General features: G+C 43.4%; 1 long non-coding RNA gene across 2 annotated transcripts; it reads left to right on the top strand.

The window, feature by feature from the left end:
• The first annotated feature begins 236 nt into the window (after nt 1–236).
• LOC137817106 (uncharacterized) lies at nt 237–3,221 on the top strand. Of its 2 annotated transcripts, none has more exons than XR_011081921.1 (4): nt 237–556; nt 1,048–1,148; nt 2,657–2,747; nt 3,018–3,221. It is a non-coding gene; the product is annotated as an uncharacterized lncRNA (long non-coding RNA). The 2 variants fall into 2 exon arrangements; XR_011081920.1 differs by having other exon boundaries at nt 239–556; nt 1,048–1,143.
• The last annotated feature ends 5,409 nt before the right edge of the window (nt 3,222–8,630 follow it).

Here is an 8,630-nt window from a genome sequence, read left to right as displayed (position 1 = left end):
ATGACACCAGCTTCGCTACCACTACAACATTTTTGGCTTTAGACCACGCTAAAATAGACCACGGATATAAAAGTGTTGCCTAAACATACTAAAAACCACGGTTTTAGTAGAGTGGCTTAAAATATATAATAAGCCACGGTTTTAAAAGTGTTGATACTTTAGGCCATGGTTATAAAATCGTTAATAGTTTAAGCCACAGTTATTTATGTGTGGTCTTTTGAATTAAAAAAATCTAAAATAAAATCCAATTTTTGTGGAAAATTTTTCGTTTTCTCAGTGACTAAAGAACAGACCTCTCATCACTATTCACCTACGTTCTTGCTTACGAACGTCTCGCGAACATATTTGCGGTTCTCCCTCAGTTTTCACGTTCTCCCTCACTTCTCACCTTCTCGCCGCGTTCTCCCTCACTTCTCACCTTCTGACCGAGCGTTTCCTCACTTCCGAGACATTCTCACTGCGCGTTCTTCATCACTGACACCCTGGACTGGACGTTCTCACTGTCGTTAGTCGGGCTATCCTCACTGAACCCACTGGACATTCTCACTCATTTCAGGTACACTGTATCTCTCTCGCTTTTAGGGTTTCGCTTTTAGGGTTTCGATTTTGGGTTTTGTTTGGTTTGATTGAATTTTGTTTTGGTTAGGTTTGATTGAATTTTGTTTTGGTTTCATTAGTTTCATTTAATCTTTCACGTTTCGTTAAGTTTAATTTGGGGATAGAGGTTTCTTTTCATAGACTATAATTTGGGGACAAAGGTTTCCTTTTTCGTGAATTGTAATTTGGGGACGAAGAGGGTTTTGAGAAAATTTTTATAAAATAATTTATGTCATTGTTAGTAATCTACCTCTAATTTTGTTCATAAGTGGTCACAGAAGTAGATTAGCAGCCGTGGCTGGTTTTCAATTTGACAACATAAAAGTTGTAGATACTATAGTTGGTCTAGAATTGTTGAAATGGGAAGGGAAGGATTTTTTCAGTGCTATCCATCATATTGTCAAAATTCCAGCAGCTGGAAATGTTGCAATTTTACCATTTTTGTTGCAGAGTATTAGAAGAGGGCTAGCAGTGGCAATGGACAGCTTTTGGATAGTTCTTATTTTATAGCAGCAACAAAGTGGTTTCGTTTTGTGCTTCTTTAGGGTGAGGTAGCTAGTTGAGTTTTCTCTATAACAGCTGGTTTATTGTTTTTATGCTGGCTTTTATGCAAAACCCTTCACTGTGACTCTAGCTACCAATCTGTTGAACGTTTTTTAATTTTCCTACTTGCTTGTTAATTGTAAATATTATACTATGTACACACATGCATCTTGCTTCCTACTGCTGGTGTCGTTACCTTTACGAACACTGCATATAACATTAATATTTTTGGCTTAATCAACTGATATGGGAATATGGCAAAAAAATCAATTGAGGTTAGTGTTACCCTTTGTGAAGAAGAGTATTACAGGGCACCAAAGAAAAGGGACTTCCATATAGATGTTTAATACGAATAAGAAGAGAAAAATCAAAACTATTAGCATAAGACAAAGCTTTATATATACTATAGATCCGTAGTTCTGTTCTGGTACACTAATGTATAATATATAAATTTTGACCATGGCCTCTTGTTTTCTACACCATATAGTTTGACATGACGTCTCACACCTTGACCACAAATTATGGCTTGCAATCTTATGACTCCCTTCAATGCTCTTAATGCTTTCCTAGTCTGTTACACTCCTAGTTTCAAGTTCATGAGTTTAAAATTGTTTAACTTTTTAGTGAGTCCATTTATATTTGTTTTATTTGAGTGGATACACTTGAGTAAAGAGAATCAAATTGATGAAAAGTGCAACAGCATGTGCAGTAGCAACTGCACCATAACTCCATTTATATGTTTTATTTTTGCTCTTAAAGAACATCCTATATTTGATATTGAAGAAAAATGGGTGAAAGCCAAGAGTCAAATTTAGAGATTTAAAATACATATTTCATAATTCTTACTAAACAATTAAGATGTTTTAGTCATCTCCATTCTATTTTATTTTTATAACGTAGTTGTTCTATTCATTTGTCAACATAAACGAAACCTACCCTAGTAAGGACCGAAACTGTCACTGTTCAACTTTCATTTTCAGTAACAATTATTTATTGGCCAATAGGACTAAAATATACCATGAACAATGATACTTTTTTATTATAAAAAAGTAAAAGAAAGAAAACCACATATAAATGCACACAAGAATATTTTTGTTTTTATTTTCTCTTAAGTAAAACATGTATAATTTATTCTATATTCTGAATAGTTTAATTCATATATATGTTGTTGTTAGTGCAGTTTTTTTTTGAAAAATCCAGCATCTGATTAAAACTCTTGCTGATAGGAATTCCTATTGGATGACTTCACAAAAATTAAATTCTTTGAGTTTCATATATTTATGTGAATTTAGCTCTTTGTTTTGTTTAGGCTACCTTTGAGATTTCTTTCAAATTCTTCATGTTGTTATTGTTGAAACTAAAAAGGAGCCTTAACTAGGGGAGCAAATAAAAGTAAGAGTGCTTAAAGAAATTATGATTGATTTACTATGTCATTTTAATGGTCTTTTTAGAAATCATATTTCCACACGTTCAACTATATTTTATCTGAATCTTTGTACGTCTGGTTGATTTATAGGTACACTATAGAGTATATCCAAGTAATGTATTGCTTCCTTATACGAAGGTGAAGATAGTGTAAAGTGGAGTTTTATTAACTACTGAAAGAGGTTTGTTATGTGATAAACATACTTAACTTATTTATCATTTTAAATATTCAAAGCATATTTACTAGTTTGTTTCTTTAATGGTTATAAGTGTGCTGGAAATATTTGGATTCATGGACCTAGATCAAGTTCGGTAACTTAACTTGTGATTAACTCATATTAAATTGGAAGAGAACAAGTATTTATTTTATTTTATTGTATTATATTTTGGTAGTTGCTATATTTATTGTTTGAATTAGATTTAATTAGTATATATTTATGTATTTTTTGCAGCTTGAAGACAATGAAGAGTACGAAGACAATCTTGAAGAAAAATGAACTTATTAATATGTAGTAAAGAAACAATATATTATGTTTTTTAATTAAGTTTGTAATTTTAACTTTGAAGACTTGATCGTTATCATTATACTTTAAGACAAAAAAATTTATTATGTAGTTGGAATGAAATACATCTATTGAAATATGTGAAATTTCTTGTTGAGTCATTTATGTTTCAATACACGTTTATTCTTTTTATCCTGAACTTTTGTATGAGTAATTCTTCTAAAATTAAAGAAATATATTGTTGTTTTTGTCAATACTTTAAGCAACACTTTTAAAATTGTGGCTGTTATAAAGATTTTAGGCAACGGTTTTAAAATTGTTGTCTTTATGAAAACCGTGGCCTATTACCAACGGCCACGCTCACCTAGAGCACGGCTAAAAAACCGTTGCCTAAACTTTAGGCCACGGTTTTAATGCTTCAGACCACGGTTTTATGGTGTTGTCTAAAGTAATAATTGTTGTAGTGTACCCTGTTGGCTAGAGGATCCATCTACGGAGAGGACCCACCTGAAACCTGCTTCCTCTTGGTGCGTGGTTGCCGAGGAGAGCTCTACTACGAAGTCAGCATAAACCTGGCCTTTGATAGGCCCTCTGGGTTCATACTGAACATCGAACTCTGATAGCTCCACCGCCTAGCGCACCATTCATCCTGCCACATCGGGCTTCTGTAAGACCTTGCGAATGGGAAGGTCTGTCATCACGATCACAGTGAAGCTCTGGAAGTAGTGGCGAAGTCTTCGCGCTGAAAACACTACCGCCAAAGTTGCCTTCTCTATGGCTTGGTACCTCATATCAGGCCCTTACAAAGCTTTGCTCACGAAATATATAAGCCTTTGTACCTGATCCTGCTCATGGACCAGGACCGAACTGATCGCCTGATTTGTGACTGCGAAGTGGGGTGCCTAGTTGTGGCTTGCACAATACGGGTGGGATGGCCAAGTATTCCTTCAATATGAGGAAGGATTCCTCACACTCCTTGGTTCAGACGAACCTGTTATTCCTTTTGAGGCACTGGAAATAGGGATGCCCCTTATCTCCCCCTGCTGACACGAATCTGGACAAAGCGGCCATCTGCCCTGTCAATTGCTGCACCTCCTTCACTGAGATCGAGCTACACATGGCTATGATTGCGGCGCACTTCTCAAAGTTTGCCTCTATCCCACACTCAGTGAGTAGGAACCCTAAGAACTTTTCGGCCTCTACCCGAAACACACACTTTTCGGGGTTCAACTTCAACCTGTACTTAGCTATTGTGGTAAATAGCTCTTCCAAATCAACGATGTGCTGATCCTTCACCTGGGAGATGACCACCATGTCGTCCACATACGCCTGGACATTTCGCCCTATCATGGGCGTGAGTACACTGTCCATCAACTATTGGTAGGCTGCCCCTGCATTCTTGAGCCCAAAAGGCATCACTTTGTAACAGTAACAGGGGAGCTCCGTCATGAACGACGTCTTGCATTCGTCCCTAGGATGCATGCGGATCTGGTTGTACCCCGAGAAAGCATCCAAGAAGCTAAAGAGTCTACACCCTGAGGCGTTGTCTACCAGGGCGTCGATGCTGGGCAGCGAGTAGGAGTCCTTCGGACAGGCTTTATTGAGATTTGTGAAGTCCACGCACATCCTCCACTTCCTGCTTTCCTTCTTCACAAATACCATGTTCACCAGCCACTTTGGGTATTGGATCTCCCTGATGTGGCCAGCACTCAGCAGCTTCTAGGTCTCTTCTCTGATGACCTGAAGCCTATCAACATTGAACTTTCTCCTTCTCTGGCAGACAGGTCGGACCTTTGGATCCATGGTGAGGTGATGACACAGGAAATCGGGGTTGATGCCAAACATGTCTGAGGCTGACCATGCGAAAGCATCCATGTGCCATGCTATGACCTCGACAATTTGGTTTTGTGCTTCTTGGCCTAAAGACTTGCCAAGCTTGAACTTCTTACCCGCGATCTCCCTCTCCAGCATTTCTCCTGTAGGTTCGTGTCGTCTCTCCCGGGAGATCTCGAGGCGGGTGACCCCTTCTTCCCTTGGAGGTTGGGTGGTGACTGTGCACACTCCTCTCTTTGTCTTGAGGCTGTTCTCGTAGCACCTTTTAGCCTCCTTCTTATCAGACATCAGGGTGATAACGACTCCTTCAATGGAAGGCAACTTCATCTTCATATGCCTCGAAGAGGCTACTGCTCCAACCCTGTTCAAAGCAGGCCTGCCCAAAAGTATGTTATAGGCTAAGGGAGCGTTAACAAGATACCTGATAATGGCAGTGCGGAACGTTGGTGTACTTCTCCCCTTATCTCCCCTGGCGTACTTCTTACGTTGGGAGGCAGTACACCCTCCTCCTGAGAATCCTCCAACGATGGTGTTGATCTCTCCATGGATGGGCACCTCGTGCCCCTCATCTCCTGCTGGGGCTGCTGTCGTCAGGCCCCCCTACGGCTCTTTTAGGTAATCTTTCAAGAAACCGCTCCTTACCAGTTCATCCAACTAGAACCCCAATGCCAGACAGTTGCGCAGGTTGTGGCCAAAGGCTTGGTGGAACTCGCACCAAGCGTTTTTACTGGGCCCTAACCTCTTATCAGTCTTTGGTGGAGGCTTTAATATGTTGGCCACGTCAGGGATGGCGATCAGCTCCTTAAGGTCCACCCGAAAACTGTGTCTGGTGGGAGTCGTGCGTGCCCTGGTCTGGGGCTTCCTTGCTTCGTTCGATAATTGTGCTCCAGGGGCTTTCTTCTCCGTCGTGGCCTCATGCACCCTCACAGGCTGAGGTCGATCGATTCCCCGACGTCAGATCTCGCAAAAATGTCTTGGGGTGACACCTTATTAGTGAATCGCTGAAGGGTCCTGGTAGTACCCCTTTGCTGAAGGCATGCACCGTCATGTCTTCATCCAATGGTAGTACTTGTGCTCCAAATTTGTTTAAGAAATCTTTCAATGACTTTCCCTGGTATTGCCTTACATCAAAGAGATCGTAAGAGACTAGAGGGGGAGCCCTGTGGACAATGTATTATTCTCTTAATAGCATTGAGAATTGATCGAATGATGTAATGTGTCCGTCAGGAAGACTGACGAACCAGTCCAACGCGGTGCCTGACAGCGTACTCATGAACAACTTGCAGTGCATGGCGTCAGAACCTCTTAAAAGCATCATCTGGGTGTGGAAAGTTGTGATATGAGCCTCTGGGTCCTCTACACCTGTGAAGGTGACCTTCGGGCCCATGAATGTGGTTGGTATCACAGTGTCCATGATCACCTGAGAGAACGGCATGGGGCGAGCCCTAACTGGCATGGGCGGGGCCCGCTCATCCACCGTGCGTTCTCCTACATTCTGCAAATTCCTGCGCAGTTCCTCGTTAGTTCTACGTAACTCTTCATTGCTTGCTTGTGACGCGGCCAGGTTGACCTAGAAACAATTCTGATCAACCTTGGACGCTGTGACCACTTGCTGAAGGGCACGTATGGTCTCCATGAGTTGTGTACCATCCTTGATCCTGCCGGCAACTTGAACGTGGGTGAATCGCTTCGTAACACTCTCTGCCCTGTCTTCGCGACTGCGTCTCCTGAAGAATCACCTTCTGAACTTTCTCTCAGATGTCTTCAAAATGTGACCTGCAAAATACACAGACGGCGCCTCTAGCGGCCGTTTGCACTCCGACGATCAAGTTAGTTCAACAGAACCACCAGAAACTGGAAACTAGTAATGTGTGTGAGAAAAACTTGCACTCTGTTTTTCGTCTATCTTTTTTCTCTCCCCTTCACTCTCACTCTGATTCTGCCTTTTATCTCTCTTTTCCTGCTTCTGGGCATAACAGAATTCTGTTATGCTTTTCTGGCATGTGTCAGAACCCTGTCATGCTTTTCAGAGAAAGCGTACCTTCAAAATCAGCAATGGGGAGCGTGAGAGTCTGCGCATGTCTGCGCATGTCTGCGCTTGGCTGCGCCTGTCTGTACCTTTAGCGGTACGGAGTGCTCTTTTGTCTGGACCGCACCCCTCTCAGATGATGACACGTGGAGGCCTGCAACTCACATCTAACCACACACGTGTCACTTACTGGAAGGGCTCTGGCGCCTCTCTTTGTCTGCCTAAGTTACGCCCTTGCGGAGTAACTTAGGATGCTTCTCTTATCTGGGTAAATTGCATACTCTTAGGAGAACGTCGGGTGTGGCTGGTCTAGGCGCACTCACCAAACGTTACTCTTTGCGTAGGCGACTTACCCTTCAGGATGACACGCACGTAATGGGTTGAGGGAATCACCAATCACCGACTGGCTTACTAGTTCCCTCAGGCCACTCTCGTGCATGATTCCTTGAGGTGTGCTCATGCGAGGTCCATGCGTAACGCTCTCGCTGGGAACCTTAGTCCCAGTTTAACTGCGTGTAACACGAGACCCCGATGACAATACACCCGATGACTGATCAGTGTTTATTCGCTACTCGCGCTCTGCCTCCAGGCGCGAGTCTGGGAACTGGTCTGCTGGTGGTCACTTGGCTACTGACCACCGATCACCATTCTGGGTGATCTGTCCCCCGACCTCTCTGCCGCCTGATCTGTCGGTGGTAACTTGGTTACTGACCACCGATCACCTCTCTTGGCGATCGTCCCCCTACCTCTCTGCCACCTGGTCCACGTGTCACCCTGCGAGTGGTCCACGTGGTTCTCTGATGCTGACGTCATCGACTACCGATGACCGATCGGATCACAAGCCCCCAAGTCTCGAGTCGAGAACTCGTTCTCAGCGAAGAGACTAAGTGGTCGTGCCTTCAGTCCACGTGGCAAGTGGGGCCGCCTCACGTGCCACCTCACGTGTTGCTTCTTTAACGTTTGGACTCCCTCTCTTCATCTCGCGACACGTGGCGCCATCGACGGCCAGCGTTGTGCGCCGCTAGCGCTTCTTTCATTCAAATTGGCACGCCCTTCCACTGTCCTTCATCTTGTTCATTTGACTCCCAGACTCTCTGCGAACTTCTCTTCTGCGCACTCATCTTTCTTCAAATTCTCTGTGATCCTAATCTCTTACGATCATTCAAAGGTATGGTTTTTCTTTTCCCTGGCCCCTTTTTGGTCATCTTTACCGATTGCATTTATCATTCTAGTTATCATGCATCCATCTTCCCTGTTTTTCTTCTTCTCAACCCGCGCTAGGGTTTTTCTCGTGCTTCCGCCTCGACTTCTGCCTCCCCTTCTTTCTCCTTTACCTGGGCATTTCTTTCTCATTTCTTCTCTCTATTTTTCACCGAACCATCCATCACTCTCTCCCTTTCTATTTCTGACCCTTCGTTTTCTTCCATTGCAGCTATCTCTCGATGGCTCGCTTGAAGCAGACCGCTCGTGTCATTGCCTCCTCTTCTGGTGCACAGCCCTCCGCGAGTGCACCAGCTTCGCCACCGCCCGTTGTCACCTCATTTCATGACAACGCCAAGGTCTATGACTGGGCCCCTCTGGCGTTGCTATCTGAAACGTCCATCTTGCTACCCCAGGACCATCTTAACTCACTCCTGAGCCACAACCCGGACGAACTCTCGTGTTCCATAGACAGGGAAAACGACTTCCACATCCGAGTC

Source organism: Phaseolus vulgaris, unplaced genomic scaffold, assembly GCF_000499845.2.
Source record: "Phaseolus vulgaris cultivar G19833 unplaced genomic scaffold, P. vulgaris v2.0 scaffold_16, whole genome shotgun sequence".
NCBI classification, from domain to species: domain Eukaryota; kingdom Viridiplantae; phylum Streptophyta; class Magnoliopsida; order Fabales; family Fabaceae; genus Phaseolus; species Phaseolus vulgaris.
Note: the sequence above shows the minus strand (reverse complement) of the source record. Positions and strands in the feature narration are given on the sequence as shown.